General features: G+C 37.2%; 1 protein-coding gene across 1 annotated transcript in view; it reads left to right on the top strand.

Annotated features, from left to right (window-relative positions):
• Positions 1–17,372, top strand: part of COL19A1 (collagen type XIX alpha 1 chain) — a 169,803-nt gene that overhangs the window by 44,895 nt on the left and 107,536 nt on the right. The window lies entirely within an intron of this gene.

Below are 17,372 nucleotides of genomic sequence, written 5' to 3'. Positions count from 1 at the left end.
GAAGCGATCTTGGAATTACAGATCAAGGAAAACATGGACTCACTGTTTAGCACTAGTCAAATTACTAGGAAGAAAATAGGGAAAAAAGCAAAAGAGTTTTAATGTCACCATTTTTAATGAATCTGTTTGCAACTTGAATGATGTATACAGTTCTGGTTCTCACACCTCAGTGTGAATCTAATAATACCAGAAAAGATTCAGACGTGTCAAGAGTGATCAAGAGCACCAGCCATCTTCCAATTAAAGTCTGACAATGTGGACTTCAATCTGAAAAAGGCACAATTGAGAAAAAAACGTGTCCTGTTCTGTTCTCTGTACAGTGCTGAATGGAGCAGAAGAGATTAACAAGGATTTATTTATTTATTTTATTCTTCACTGTGCAAATATTAGAGCATAAACCTACCTGATAGGAGGTTCAAAAAGGATAAAAACAAAAGATAGGCTCTTTCTTCCTTCTACAATATTACAGTTTGAACACTACACAGAACTTGAAAAGTCTGAAAATTAGAAGTTAGTATTAGAAGTTTAGTGGAGTAAAATTCAATTGAGTGTGTCAGTCTGCTTGTACTTCAAGAGGCTGGAATCTGGGAAAGCCACAGGAGGAGTCTTTATGGCTGCCCTGTTATATTTTTCTGTAGACATCTGTGTTGCCATAATTGCAGTCCTGTAATTGACTGGAGAAACCTTTGTTTTGATCCAGAGAGACAGTGTTTTACTTTATCGTGCTCCTAGATGTGAATTAATGGAAAGAGTTTTCATAAAGCATTGTAGATTGAGATTGATCTAGAATGAAGCTGTGTTTTCCCTTGGCTCTTTCCATAGCTCCTACTCTGATGTTATCTTGCTATAAACTTACCAGGCTAGGTTACTTTTCCAGTCCAAGTTATTATTATTACAGTTTCCATGGTTAATATTGTTTGGGTTTTTTTTGCTAAGCGCCTTGCAAATTCATTGTCAAGCCAAATCCCAAAGCTCCTGTTAGTTTACATGAAGCTCAACAGTCAGATCTTATTTAATATCCAGACCTTGTACTTTTTCTGAACATTACAACTCTTTTAATTCAGCCTATATAAAATACAAATTACAAATGAACTGTGAATTAAAAATGAACTACCATGAAATACAAAACTGTCAAAGCTTAAAATTCTAAAATAAAAAAAGAAAGCCAAGTATTTTGTACATGCATAGCTAGATGAAGAAAGTGAGATCCAGCTATCCAGCTTCTGCTAGCTGGAGTGGTCATGTCTGTGTGGAGTAGTGCAGTGCTGTGTGTGTTGGCTCCTCGTGCTGTGGAATATTTTTCTCTTACAGTGGAAGGTGCTAAAGTGTTCTTACCCAGATGACTCATCAAGAACTATATAGATGTGTAGAATCTTTTATTTTTGTGCTCCCCTAAGTGTGGTATTCCGGATGCTAACATTGTACACAGAGTTAAAGACAATGAAGTGGAGGAGCAGCACCAAACCTGTCTGAGGTGAAGAAGCACTTGGACAAAACACCCTCAGGCACATGATGGGATTCTTGGGGTGTTCTGTGCAGGGCCAGGAACTGGACTTGAATATTCTGATGAGTCCCTTGCAACTCAACGTACTCTATGATAAAAATACTCTAAGCACTGTTTGCAAAGGCATCTCCTACCTTTCAGGCTGTTGAAGTGCAGTCTGTGCAGTGCTGGGAAAGCATTCTGAGGAGCTACTGCTGTTTGTATATCTTCTTAAATCTGTCAGCATGCTTTATGTATTGTTGGAGATGTTAAATTGCTTAGTATGGAGTTTCTTATGTTTTTGCACTGTGTGCTTCTGAGCATTGTGCAGATGTGCTCCTGAGTCACTAGCTAGAAACAGGAAGAAGGAAAGATAAATTATACTCTTTTCAAAAATTTAACTGAAGATTGAGTCTTCAAAGAACAGAAGTGCTCTTGATAATAATCCCAAAACCCATCCACTGCAATACTCCTTAGCTTATACTTCATTCCCTGGGAAAAGGTTCAGAGAATAAATAAGCAATAGATTTTACTCATGTTGTTATGTGCAAGCAACTGTATCAATTCGTTTGACCTACTTTAGATGTTTACTTTAGAATGAGATAAACTTGGCTGTTGAAAATTCTGTTTCTTTAGACTGATTATCTCAAACATACCTGATATAGTGAAAAACCAAAGTTAGAATAATACTATACAATGGGCTTTATTACTTGAGAGAATCTTAACAGGAGAATCTCTCAGAACAGTGCTTGGTGCTCATACACTTAATTTTCAAGATGTGGGTAAATTGTGAGGCATCTGTGAGTCTTCATATATGGCCTTGACTTTCAAGTGTGAAAATTGTTCAGTCTGTCTTCAAATGTGACACTCTGCCTTCTGTCACTTTCAAGACATACTGTCACTGACAACATAATTTCCCATTCACTAAATGCTGCAGTGGTTTTGCCACAGCCTGCTGGCCAATGGGTGCACAAGTGAGTGATGTAGACTTCTAGGAGGCTCTTGCCTATTAAGAGGTTGGATCTGCTGAAGGCTAATACAGAGAACAGAGTTTAAGGCTTGATGATTCTATGGTAACATAAGAATAACCTCAACACTCTAAAGAAACCAGAGGAATGTTCTGGCCATAATTCAGGAGCTTTGTGGATTTTTCTGATGCAGTTCTTGTAAGTTGCCAAAGTAAAAAATGAGGTTTTCATTGACTGGTGGCACACCACAAGATGCCTATTGTCTCATCTGCCTTTGGGTTAAAAGTCAGTGTCATGGTGCTTTTGACTAATCTAGAGAGTCAAGAATCTAACACAGATCCTGTGGAGCCCTACCTCAGGCCCCCAAAGTCACAAAACAGTATTACATATGTAAATTACATATGTAAAAAAAAAATTATGTATGTGACTGTCTATTTGATGTCCGCCTATCTAGTTCCTTCTCCCCATCCTTTTTCAGGAAACTGTCTTAAGAGATTTTTCTTTTAAAAAGTAAAACCTACTTGGGGCAACAGGAAAAACTTTTGAGATTATCAGAGGAGATAGTTCTGAGGTACTTGTTTATAATTCTAAAATAAGAGGGTAGTAGGCTTGGAGGGAAATTTGTTCCCTTTGTAGACTATCAGAAGAGATGGAATACAGTGGCATGATCCCTTTCTTGCAATGGGGACTGATTTGTAGCTCAGCCTTGTAGGCACACTTCTTCAACATATCTGTCAAACCATGATACAAGAACAACTGGAAGTTGTGGTTAATCAGAATCCCTATATATGTGAGACCTTAGGCTCTGTCCTTCTGGCAATGTACAGCAAAGGCTGTGAGTGCAGAAGAAATGTGTTGAAGGAAGCACTGTTAGCCTACTTTTTGGTGATTAGCAAGTGAAACTGCCTCTGGATGCACTTCTGAAGCCATTGAGTATAACTGGATTGTAGCCAGAGTGCTGGTTATGGCATGAGAAATTAAATCTGTCCCTGAACTGGAGGTTTGAGGGGACTGGACTGCTTTAAGATATAATATGACAGTCACCTATCTGCTCCAGAAATCAAGCAATCCTGATCTAGCAGTTAGATTCATTATGGCAATGAAAACTGATTGCTCAGCCATTAAGAATGGGCTTCACCTCTCACCGCTGTGTACAGGGTCACATCACTGGCATAACCTCAGCAAAGTCAATACATCGCTGTGCAAAGTATTTCTATTTTAAAAAGTCTAATGATTTTCCTAGTGTTTCTCTACTTCTGAAATGGAGAGAAAGCATTCCTGTTGTGTGGCCCACAGACTTCTCCCTCGCTGAAGTCATAACATCATCTTACTTCCATACAGGTTGAATATGTGCAGATCCTTTCCACAGCACCCACTGGGGGATTGTTACAGACCTCCATGACATGTGCTTTGTGTTGTGTCTCTGCACAAAGCATTTCATGGGATGGATCCTTCCACTACTTACAGGGGGCTTATAAAAAAGAGAGAGAGCTACCTTTTACAAGGGCAGATAATGATAGGATAAGGGGGGATGGTTTTAAACTGAAATATGAGAGCTCTAGATAAAATGTCAGGAAGAAATTATTTACTCAGAGGGTGGTGAGGCACTGGAACAGGTTGCCCAGAGAAGTTGTAAATGCCCCATTCCTGGAAGTGTTTAAGGTCAGGTTGCATAGGGTCCTGAGCAACCTGGTCTAATGGGTGGCATCCCTGCCCATGGCAGTGGGGTAGGAACCAGATGATTTTCAAGATCTGTTTCAACCCAAGCCCTTCTATGATTCTGTGATCCTCTCTATATGGTGTATCTCCAGGCTTTCCAAACAGTCTGACAGCACTTTGAACCATGATTAGAAAATCAAGTCCTCAAGCCTTAAAAATGTGTTAGACATTTTCTGGGGATAAGGGGGGGGGAAAAATTCCATCAACCACCTGATCTCAGTGTTCTTGCTTACAGGGAGCTCATTTTTTTCCTTTCCTTCATAGCTTTTTGTAAACTTGAAACAAGCTGGGTTTAATTTTCCTCTGTATAGTTGAGACTTTCCTTTTTCCTGCACTTCTTGTGTCACTGATCCAAATAAGTTAAATCTTTTCCTTCTCTTTGCTTCTGGCTCTATAATGCCATGGCAATGAAGCTCGAAACTGAAAGTTTATTTGAGTTCTGGATCCTAAGTGACGGAGTCCTGTTTGGGTTACGGGGTTATTTTTTGCTGGTCTGTGATGCCTTGACAGTCGTGGTGAATTTCTCAAGCATTTTGGCATATACATTTTAGGGGATAGACATCTCTGCATGCTTGATAAGTTTAGCAGGAGTTCGTGGTTCTGAGATAAGCAGCCACCTGGGGCAGGTATTTTGATGCAAAGTATTAAGCCTCTTGGTGAGTTGGGGACCTTATGGTTCCCTCCAAGTACCTGAGAGGAGATTGTAGTGAGTGTTGGTTTCTTCTCCCATGTAAGAAGTTAAAGGATAAGAAGAAATGGCCTCAAGTCACGCCAGGGAATGTTTAGATTTCATATTAGGAAAAACTACTTCACCAAAAGGATCATCAGGCATTGGAATGGGCCGTCCATGGAAGAGGTTTGAGTCAACATCTCTCTAAGTGTTCCAAAAATGTGGCATTTCGTGACATGGTTCAGTGGTGGAGATGTCATTGTTAGATTAATGGTTGGACTCAATCCTCGAGGTCTTCTCCAACCTTAAGGATTCTATGGCTTATGTGTGTTATGGGTCCTGCTAGCCAGAAATGCCTTATGCTTCTGAGAATATGCTGATGGCAGTAAGGCTCAAAGGGCTCAAAGGACTCAATGTTTTTCTAATTTTTCTATTATGAAAATATTTTTTCTTCTTTATCAATGACTACATTATGAAAAATGAAATTGATGTAGGCAGTAACATAATTCAGAAAATTCAGATTTACTGAACTAAACTGGATTTGTCCATTCCCCTTTGTCCAAACCTCTATATTAAGTGCTTCCTCATGATACAATGATACAATTAATAGACCACAAACTCCACTTTGTGAAATACTTGTGACAAATATTCACTTTGAATATTTGACTTTCAAATGGATTAACTTTATTGTTTTAACTTTTTGCATTGATTTTTTGCAATCTAGATTATGAACACTATTCCTAAAATATTAAATACATTGAATAAGCTTTTTAGAATAGCTGGTCTTGCATATAAGCATGAAGCAATGAGATATTCAATGCTGTGCATTTGCTACTACACTCTATAGATCCTTCTGCAGTATATTAATAAAATAGTTTAGACTAAAAAGAGAAAGACATGTTTATGTAAATCAAAAAGTGTTTATTTCTACACAGATTTATATTCAGAATATTTACCAAATTAAACTGGGTTTGTCCAATCCCCTTTATCCAAACCTCTACAGTAATTGCTTTCTCATGATCCATAGCATAAAATTCACAGTATAGAACTCATAGTGACAGAGATCATGTAAAATCACATGTAAAACATGATGGAGATCAAAGTCAGACCAGAGGAAAAAACAAGAGTACATTTCAAGAGCTCTACCCAGTCTATGAGTGCTATTTGTACTTTGAGTATTGAAAATGAGATTTACATGAAATGAGTTTTACGTGAAACTGTTCAGCAGGTATTTGTAAAAGGATTAGTCCTTTGTTTTCAAGCAAATGTATGTGTGATGATGAGCCAACAAAATGTACATGAACTCACATATTTTATGAGCTAGAAGATAATAGTACTGGTATAAGTAATGCTGCTTGTAGTCTTGTTTTTCTTAATTTAACTGTGTCCTCTGGTACTTCAGTTTTCTCAAGTCCAATATCAATGTGCTGTCTTCAGTTTTAACTGACTTGGAAACCAAACTGCTGATTTCAGTTTTGATAAATTTGAATATCCTTTTGGAGTAGGGTTCTCTTTATATTTGGAACAGGTAAGGAAATAATTAGAAAAGGCTACTCGAAATGTGATATAGATACTGTTTGTGGTATGAATGCTATCAAGACAGCTTCCTGAACAGTCCACTTTGCACTGCCTGGTGGGAAGAGTTCTCCTTTCCCTTAGTGGTACTTGAGAAAATGAGTTTGAAAACGGCTACATTATAAAATTTTTCTTTTCTTAATATAAAATGTGACTTAGAAATGTCCAGTGCTTTGTTTTCCAATATGATTTAATTTATATATGTGAAATTAAAATTTTGAAAAAAAAATAAAACATTGTATGCTAGTGTAGCATGTGACTTCAAATTGCTTTCAGAGATGTTTTTAATACCCATCTCTGTACTGAGTTACTACAGGGTCAGGGTTTCAGGGCCAGCTGTGTCATGAAATCCACAACTGGAAACTTGTTTTAAATGTACATCCAAATCAAAACCTCATCATGAACATCCTTGTGACCATTGTTCTGCTTTGCCCATTGCTCCAGCTAGACCATGCAAACTCTAGAATTTTCCAGGGCATATTTGACTTTGCAGAAGAGCCGTGGATATTTGGCCTGTTGTGCCAGTTCATCATATGCTTTTGGACCATTAATCACTCATGCAAATGTACAAATCTGAGGAGACATTGGTGTTGAGTTTTCAGTAATGCAGTCTTTTCCTTGCAGCTGTCTTGAAAGATCTCTGGACATACTGCCTTCCACATTTCATGTCCTGTACAGATCCTTGACAGGGATCAGGATATTTCTGAAGTAGCTCATCAGCATCTTTGAGAAAACTTCCAAAATATGGGTGGAGCACTGGATAGGTACTACTTAAAGCCATCTTACTTAGTTTATCTGTCTTTTATTCAGTACCATCCAATTTATGAGCTCCCATCACTGCAAATCAGTTATATTTCAATATTCTTAGATCATGTATGGACATAAATTGTGTTAGTTATTCAACTTTTGAAAGATCTTTGTGCTGCTTTGCTCTGGAGTCTGTAACAGAAACAAAATACCATAACCAGTAACACAGGAAAAATATTTGACATCAGAAATCTTTTCAAAGAGAGTTGTGAGCTGTAAGAATGTGGTACAATTGGAAACTTTCTTACCACTGAGTTTAAAGCCTTGAGCTTGAGAAATGCTGGTGATGGTAAATCAGGCAGATGGATGCCATCTATAGCAGCAACAAATTTTCTACAAGGTTTGTATTCTTTTTGTGTTTTCAGTAATATCTTAGTGTGACATTAATATACATCTGATTTTAAGAGGTAGACACATGTGAAAATAGTAGGTCTCAATAGCTTTGTGATACATAGATATGCTTAAAAATAAAATAAATTATCTTACTTGGAAAATAGACTTTAGATCATTATGCTTTCCAAAACTTGTTTCATTGCTTCAGCATGTATGGTTCTTGCCTTCTTGCTCTCTCCTTAGCATTACAAGAAAGTGTTTTGAATAGCCTTTGATCATAAATTTGATTCCAAAGAGCTGTCTGCTGTGCTGACTTATTTTTGCCTTATTAGGGGATTTTTGCAGTTCACAACTCCAGGAACTGTCAGGCTCCCTGGTTTTTCAATTCCTGAAGCTAAACGACAGCAGTTCAGTTCAGTTCTCCAGAGAAAGCTCTGTGGAATCAAATTACCTGGCATACAGTGACACTGCTTGGGTGTTATTTCCATTCTGGAGGGAAGGGTGCTGGTGACTGCTGTAGGTGTTGGTGAGCAAAGACTTCATTTTTTAATTAAGGAATCATTGCTTTTTGAGAGAAAGGAAATATGCTTCAGTCCCATCTGAGGAAAGTTACAGCATTGTCTTCTGTGCTCTCATGGGTTCCCTCAAAATCAGATTAGTATGTCTCAGTAGAACAGAAGTACAAATGTGATTTTGGAGCCAGACATTACTTGTATTGCTTGGCATCAAAGCCGTGCTCTCCTGCAGGCGAGTGGCAGTGGTGCGATAAGAGTGGGAGGTATATGTACCCTCTGGGATTTGCACTGCAGCTGCAATAACCAGCAGAGCCTGGCTGCTCCTGGGGCCTGGAGCGCAGCAGCCGCCTTTGTGATGTGATGTGAGGTGTGGCCAAAGCCACCAAAGGTCACCATTCATTTTCCAGGGCTCTGGGATGCAGGGAGCAAAGCAGAGTGTGGCATGGTGCCATGCAGGGCAGGCCTTTGTTAGCCCCTTATGTAACGTGGAAGTTAAACATAATGCAGTTGTTAAATAACGCAGTCATTAAATGCAGCCCTTTGTTCCTTAATCAGAGTCATGAATACTCTAGCTGTGAGTCTGCTTGGCTCTGGGGCTCTTAACTGTGTTTGAAAAGCTTCAGTCAGGACCTTACAGAGCTTGAAAGGGCAGGGGAGGCTTGAGGATCCTTCTTCAATTGTTCATAAATTGTATTTATTGGATTCTTTCTGGAAGGTTTCTGTGGCGCATAGATTTTAATCTTGTATGATTTTTCCCCTTCTTTTTTGAGGGCTAGAGACTGTAGGTTTATGAAACTGATATTCTGAACTTTCCACATCTCATCAGAATGCAGAGCTTTAAGTACCCATTTTTACACTGTAAAAGTTGGCAGCAGTGTGTTGCAGGAAATGGGCTAATTGGGGAGGAAGGAACTTTCTCACTGTACTGCCACATTGTACATCTTGTCTGACACATTTTGCTTAGTTTTCTTTGTCTTCTTTTAAGACACTAGGTATTGAACTTCACACAATACTAGATCTTTTGATCTGATGAATCATTAATCTATATTAGGATAATTATGGATAGATTGTGTTATTGTGCTTCATTTAAATTATATATAAGAGTATTTTCTGCCTGGATAATAACTCCTATTATGAGTAGCACATTAGATTTTAAAAAAAAATTCTTTATTTCATACAGTAAAAAATTTATACATAGTACAAATTATATGGAGGTTGTAGATAATACTGTTGGCTGGTGTGACTTGTGGCCTGTTAACTCTCCTTTGCCCTCCTTTTAGTGGGTGAGTTATATTATTAAAATTTAAATAAATGCAGCTCATATGTGCATTTTTAATGTCAATGAATATATTTCTTGCTCCCAAACACACTAAAATTGTAGCACAGTTTTTATATTCCAAGTTCAATGTAAATTGCTTTTTTAAATTCACAGATACCAAATTGTTGGAAATAAAAATTCCATTTTATTAGTATAGTAAAATCATTCACCGGTATTGCAAACCAGAATGTATTTTTATTTTTCTAGTTCTCACTGCTAGCCCATATTTATAAACACCTAAGATTCATGCTGCATGTTTCGAGTCTGAACTGATTAAATTAATGTGACACGCTGAGGCTGGGCCAAGTCTTGTCTAATCAGCAGTCAGCACTGTTTCTCTGGCATGAGGCTCCCAAAAATAGTAACACAAGAAGTCAAACAAGTAAGTGGAAGGGCACTAAAAGAAAAAGTGCTGCTAATTCCACTGTTGACTTTTTGTCTAATGGATTCTTGTTCCCAGGCCACACTAAGTAAAGCAACTGGCATGGAGTGTGTTCCTGCAGATGGCTCAGCAGTGACACACGTGGCCCAGCTGGCTGACAGGTGTTTGATTTGTGTTTAACAAGTACCTCACACAAGACACTTTTTTTTTTTTACAGAGACTGAGAAGCTAGTCAGCTAATGCTTTTTCTTCAGAATCACCACCCCTTTCACTATGCTCCCTTTCTTTCGTGAATGACAGTTCTTCTGTTTGTCCCATACACATGAAAATAACATCCTGTTACTTTGAAATAAGACTCTAAACAGGAGAAATTAATTCATAATTAACTTTGTTTTATAGTTGTAACCTGTTACCTTTACACATGGAAGATGCACAGCAATTATTTGTATCTATTGACAATAATATCTCAAGAAATAATTATTTAGCTGTTCACCTCACAGAATGAAAATTCACTTTAAAAGTATGAATGGAAGGAGAGTGCCAGGCTTCTGGGCTGTGGCCATATACTCTATATTGGTGTGTCTTCCTGTAACATGACAAGATTTTGGGACTTTCTCAGACAGCGTAGCACAAAGCTGGAGTAAAATAAATTCCCCATCCAGTGGAGCAAACAGTATTGATAGAGGTGCACCCAAGGCCATAAAGGAAGAGCAAAGGTAGGAAGCTATTTAACAGATGGGAATTGTGTACAATGTGGACAATGCTATTCCTTAATAAATTTTTGAATCTTTGTTGTAAGCTGCATTACAGCTCATTGCATAAATGGAGAGAGATTGTCTCAGTGGCAATCTAGGGAGTGGGAAGGGATTGGTTTTGTTTTCATGAGAAGAAGTCATTTGTTAATCAGTGCCACGATAGCAGCTCTGCTAGAAAAGGCAGCAATGAAAACAGAAAAGTAGCAGGATGATTTTACCAATCATCTTTGATTAATGGGAACCTAAGCAGGTAGGATATGTAATGTAAGAGCAGCTGTGGCCAGTTTGTCTTCCCCACCCCATTTCTCCATACTTTGGTCTGAACATTTTTGTCTTCTGGTATCAAATCCATGAGTTGGAAAGATGTTAGGATCTATTAAGGAATCTATTAAGAAATCAGATCTATTAAGAAATGTGCATGACTGTCTGTGGTGACAGGGTTATACTGCCAGTGTTGTCAGATGGCCAGAGAAATACCACCCTCTAGAATACACTGTACTGGCAGAACTTCTGCCGAACCACAGAATGAGAAAGGAATGCAGCTGGAGAAATGGGTGTCAGAGTAGTGTTGATTCTCTAAATAAACATTAGGCTTTAATGAGAGGATGGTTAAAAACTTACGCAAAAATTTGTGTCCCTCGGATAGTGGACAAGTTGCTTTCTGTCAGGCATCCCAGATGTAGTATGCAGAGTAGGGAAATAAGCTCAATGAGGTTAAGAAAAGGCCTGAAAGGAAAATTACAACCCTTCTAGGCTGAGATGTCATCATTACCCACAGAGGTGCTCAGAATTTATGGAAATGGAGACTTACCTTTATGGAGCAGCTCCAGGGCTCCTGTGCTCACAGTAGATGGGCTGATCCCAGATTCCCGTGTTAGTCTTAAAATATCCGGTTAGTCTTAATAATATAGCAATTACCTATTATTATATAGGTTGGTATATCCTCTTAATCTGTCTCCAGAAGTCTGTCTTTTGACAGTAAATGTCAAAAGCACTGTTTTGGAAGTGAGGAGAGACATTTCTTGGAAAAGCCTTAAAAACCTATGTGGAAGTGGAGACCTGAAAACTGTACCTTGCTTTATTTATCAGTGGTTCAAAAGAGGTTTGCAGCTACAAACACACTGACAATATGACATTTCAGGAAAAATACTGATAGGAATTTGTTCTTAGACTAGAAATTTCAGTCTATATGCAGTTCTATTTGTCTCTGGTTTGGCCTAAATAATTGCTTTTTCTACTGGTTTTTTTTGCATTTAATATCTGTGTGGTTAAACATTGAAGTTAATATTTAATGGTCTGTGGGTCTGACTTTTTTTAGTTAAACTTGCATTTGTACCAGCTGACAATCTGCCTCCTGAATCTTAAGATTATGGAACTGGATACTGATGAAGATGATGTTGATGATAGTTCTCTTATAAAGAATAGCTTCTGAGATGTAAGAGATTGACCAATGCTGTTTACATTCCTAATATAAACCTGAGGGTCCAACTATTATGTTCAAAATAATAGTCATATTATATTATTTTTGAAAGTCCTCAGCAATATGTTCATATTGAATAATGCTTTTTAACATACATTTAGTATTATTACATTTCAAATATTATTTGAGCAGGGCCAATTAGAATACTTTCCAGTTCTGTTGAAACTTTAATAGGATTTGGATTTGCTTTAATGTTATGTTATGGTTGGATTAGCAGTAAATTAATACATGGTGTGTAGGTCAGGCAATTTTCCTTTTGACAGAGCTGCTGTAAGGGGAAAAACATAGTTGCAATAAACTATCAGTTGTCCTTGAGTATAAGATTGCTTCAAACTTTTTTCAATGGTATTGCTTCAGTTAATGGAAATATTCAGCTGGCTAGACTTAATTTTTAAACTGTTCATCTATAGCAACTTTTAAGTCTTTGAGAATTTTTTCAGCCAGAATCCTCTTTGCATACTCTCACTACTCTACGGGAAATGTTCTTGTGAATTTTATTTGCATTTTTAAATATTCTGTGTATGATGTAGATCAAATTAACTGGATTGTTATCCAGCCCATGTTTAATTCGTGTCTGCACTGTATTTTTTAGTTGTCACCTCTTCAAGGATATGCAATAGCAGTGAATACCACTTGTAATTGCTAAAGGCAGAAAGAAGACCTACTGATAGCAGAGGCTCTGCTTCTGATGATACTTTTTTGATGGCAGAGAAACCAGTCCTTGACATATGTGCCAAAGACTTCAGTCTGTTTATTACCAAAGAAAAAAGGAAAAAAAAAAAAAGGAAAAAGGCAGTATACCTGGCTGTAGTTGTGCATGTCAGTAAATGGAGTGATACTTTCATCTTTGGTTTTTCAGAACAATTTCTCTGACTACTTCTCTTGGGTGGAAATAATTTGTGAGGAAAAATATAGGAACAAACTTTTGACTTATGTACTTTATGTATGAAAATATGTTTTATGTATTTGCATATAGATATGCTTTGTGTATTTGAATATAGATATGCTTTATGTATTTGAATACAGATATTGTGTGATTTGCATGGTTTTTGAGACATGCTCATAGCAAAAAAAGGAAACAATGCCAACTAAAGAGAGTGCAGTCTGGAGTAAGGAGACCTGTGGCAATGTTCTCTGATGCTCTGAGCTGCCTACAACTGCTGATTCTTTAGCTTGAATATAAAGCATCAAAATCTAGATTTTAAAGTGTCATTTAATTTGTAGTGTATTAACATCCAATTGCCTGAATGAATAGGCAAGACAGTCTTGTCCCAAAGATGAGTAACAGAAAGTGATGGGAATGAGGAATTGGTGCCTTCTGAACTCAGTCTGTGTTATAATATGCAAATAAGATCAGTAGGGTTATTGCCATTTGCTTTTCTCTTGAACAGTTACTTAGCATGAGCCTTCTGACCTGCCCTGACCCCGTGGCCCAACCACAGTGTATGTGCTCCACTGTGGAAGCAGCACAGAGCAAAGGAAATGAACTATTTACCTGTCACAAGCCCTTCTTCATCAGGTTATTTTAAGGGAGGATCTTATTCTTGCTCACACGGATCAAGTTTGCAACAAGGATAGCACTGAGCAAGAAGTCAGGAAGTGCTGGTAGCTCAGCAGTAACCAAGAGGGAATGAAAGGCTTGGTAGATGCAGTGAAGCCAAAATGTCATAATGTTCAGCAGAAACTTTTTGAGATGAGTAATCCAGCAAATTCAGGGAGCAAGTTTAAATAAATATATTTTGAATACATTTTTACATAACTAATATTCTACCACGTGATCCAGACCATTAACAAGAGCCTGTTCAAATAAACAAGGAAATATTCCAGTAGGCTAAGAAAGGTGTCATATAATGGACTGTAACTGGTGTGGGGTTTTTATCTGTTTAAGGCAAAGCTCTGGCCCTGCTGGTGGCTCTGCACTGGCTGGGTACGTGCTCCACAGGGGAGGATGCTGCTCAAGCCCACTGACAGTAAATTGTTGAACATTCCGCTCCATTTCTGCAATGCTAAAAATAGTTGTCCTCATTTTAAAACACCAGACTATTAGATTATTCCAAGGGTCTGGCATACTTAGACTAATGGAAGGCACATATCCATAAATTATCAAAACACTAAGTAGTGTTTGACCGTGCTGATTTTGCTTCTATTAAGATGAGTTTCCTTGCTAGTAACCCTGGAGTATGAAGGCTATTTAGTAAATCAAGCTACTGGCAGTGCCCCAGTAAATTTAAAAATAAAAATGTTTCGTTTTCATATTGAGAATGGAGAAACATCTGACTGCTTCTTGGTGGTTTTTTTTTCCTGGGTTTCTTTTTTGTTTGTTTTTAATTTCATAGAAACATGTCTGAAAAATGCTTAAAGTATTTTACAGTAATTGTTTCTCTTTCCCAGCCTTGAAGAGAATCTCATGAAGTTCCAGTATGTTTGCCATTATAAATCTTGTTAGTGCCTAAAATAGTCCAAATAGCAAAATGCATTCCAAGTGATTGATAAAAGTTTCTTTCAACACTTGTTCTTTTTTTGGTTTCTTTTTTTTTTTTTTTTTGTGTGTGTGTGTGTTTAGATTATGTGATTCCTAATTCATTTTTTGTTCCAATATTATTTCACTGTGCGGGTAACACTCCTGATAAAGTTCATATATTTGTAGGTTAAGATAGCATCTCCTTTTACTGTTTTCAATTTTTTAGTGTGGAAGTCCTTTATTTGGGAGGGAGAAATAGCTAAATGTGGAAATCAAGGTATAAAAACTGATGTTTTCCATTCTAAGAATGTTGTTATATACACACATACAAAGCAACAAAGCATCCTACTCTGCCTTCAGAATTCTTCTCTAATTTTATAAGTTGTTGCAGTGCAATTATAAACTGAAAAAATCAATAAATTATAAGTATATTAAAGACCATGTATATAAATACATTACACATTTCCAAAACAGTTAAAGCAATTACAACATCAATCATTTTAGATTTAATAAGAACCAGTACTGATGGTATTGATGTAAAAGTCAATTTTTTCATGAAGAAATAATAATCTGTAGAGCACTGATTAAACAATGCAAGACAAAAGATCTATGGCTTCTTTTCATTAAAAAATCTGTGATTGCGTTTTAGGGGTGTTCTTCTAGTTTACAGTGATCTAGTATAGCAGGGAAGATGAAATTTTATTATCTGGTAGCAGACTATGAAGAATTTTTCACAATCCATTTTGTAAATCTAGAGAAAATGAAGTGCTAATGATTACTTATAATGATTAATTAGACTTTTTCCCCTCTACTTTTTCCCATGTATTGTTATAGACAGGAGCTGGAAAGAAGAAGTTGAAAATTGTGCCATAAGTGGAGTTACAAAAATGCCATTTTGGCAAGCTATTTTAAGATTTATTTTAATTGTTGTATGTCATGAGGGCTTTGTATTTATTTGCTTAATTATTTGCATCATTCTGATGAATAATAGTTCTTTTATTGGCTCTTTGTGTTTTTAGAGAGCTTGGAGTTTTTCCTTTGTCTTTGTTCTTTTTGTGTCTGCGAGGCATTTGTCTCCTGCTTGGCTTGGAAGCAAGCAAGTGAACTTTCAAAATTTTCTTTTGTTGGTGAATTTTGGCCTGGACAGAAAACTCAACTGGGTGGTGAACAAGTTACTAGGGCCAACTTCTGTCAAGGACATCACATCCATGAATGGAATGGAGAAAGGATTTCATTTTAGATTCTTTTAATAAGACTTCTAAGCTCCTATTAGAAGCCATATAAGCAGAAATGTATTCTACCAGAATTCAGCTCAGTGACTATAGTTTAATTATGACAAAAAAATTAATGTATTCATGGTGGCATATTTCATGAATCTGTAAATGGAGGGTGGTTCTTAGCTTTGAGTGGCAGAGCCAGGTTCTCACTAGGTCTGTAATTATTTAATACACTTTGCTAAGAAGGAATAGAAAAGGAAATTACTGCAAATTTTTATATTCTAATTCCAAATGAGATATTACTAGGCTTTTAACTACACCTTTTCCTTGTAAAGCTATATATTAAATGCAGAATTGAATTGTCTTAGCTCTCAACTCAAAGTTCTTGATTTATGGTTTGCTTTTCTTCTAATACTCCTTATTCAAATATTGAGGAGGAAGTTTACTGTGTTGTTCAGCTTCAACAGTTACCTTTTAAAAACATTTTTGATTAACAAGATGTTTGGTTTAACTTATGCTCAGTTTCTGTATGTAACTTTTAAGCATCTTGTTCCCTGAATGGGATTTGCAAGTTCAAGTCAGATCCTTAATTTTCATGGGCAGTGTAAGGAGAAAGTCATTTGGAAGCCAGGGGTGACAGTCAACTGTACAGATGACTTACTTTGCTCTTTTTTTAAAACACGGGTTAGAGGACACGGTAAATTAACAGCCTGTATAAAACATTCACTTGGGAAGTAGGGCAAGCCTGCCTGGTTGCAGAGGATCAAGATTTGCCTTTCTGCTGAGTAAATTGGACACTTTGAGATGAAGGAGAGCTCTGAAAGGGCCTTTTGAACAGAGCCTAGAAACCAGGAGTCTGCCTTGTGCATACAGCTCCTTGTTGGACCTAATGGTTTAAGGGTAGATCCCTGTGTACTCAAGTGCCTAATAGGTACTGGGGAGACAGTGGAAGCTGTGGCACACTTGTTAGGGTTTTAAATACTTGGGTAGCATGCAAGTGCCTTCTGGACTGTCTTCTTCAGAACAGGGCCTGAAATGAAGTTTGAGAAAGCTTTTCATGTGATCAAAATTCTCTAAATTCTGTTGTCTAATTGTCTGAAGCAACCTACAGCTGTATCTGCTACAGAATTAGATAACCTGAAATTGTTAATGGCCTATTATTTTAAAAGTGAAAAACATATTAACCAAATACAAGGTAGGAGACATATATAACTCTAAAAATGAATTCAGCTATTCCATAGCAAAGGAATGAGAAGCAATACATGTCCAGATGCCTTTTCTCTTAATTTAGCTCAGTCATGAGATAGGTCTGTAAAATGATGTCTGTGTACAGTTTGTTTCAGGGAGAAATTGCCTTAGTAGGTGCTCCTGGCAAACCCCGTTTTACTGGCTCCAAGGTAGAAGAGAAACCAAACAAATTCCCAAAAAAATAAAATAAGTTTCCTTCTAACGATTTGCAGTCTCAACATCCTTTTTGCCAGCTGTCCAGTATCTACATAAATGGTACTTGAATTACATATCCAGTTTCTCAGTTATATAATGTGACAGAGGAACTTTACTATTGACTTCTCTTTCAAAAGAGAAAGGACATGTGGGGCTGTGGTACAAACTTACCCAGCAGTATTATTTTGCATTAATACCAGTTGCTTAATTCTTCAAACTGTACAGGTCTTTTCTTCCACTCTTCCA

Source organism: Molothrus aeneus, chromosome 3, assembly GCF_037042795.1.
Source record: "Molothrus aeneus isolate 106 chromosome 3, BPBGC_Maene_1.0, whole genome shotgun sequence".
Taxonomy (NCBI): Eukaryota; Metazoa; Chordata; class Aves; order Passeriformes; family Icteridae; genus Molothrus; species Molothrus aeneus.
Note: the sequence above shows the minus strand (reverse complement) of the source record. Positions and strands in the feature narration are given on the sequence as shown.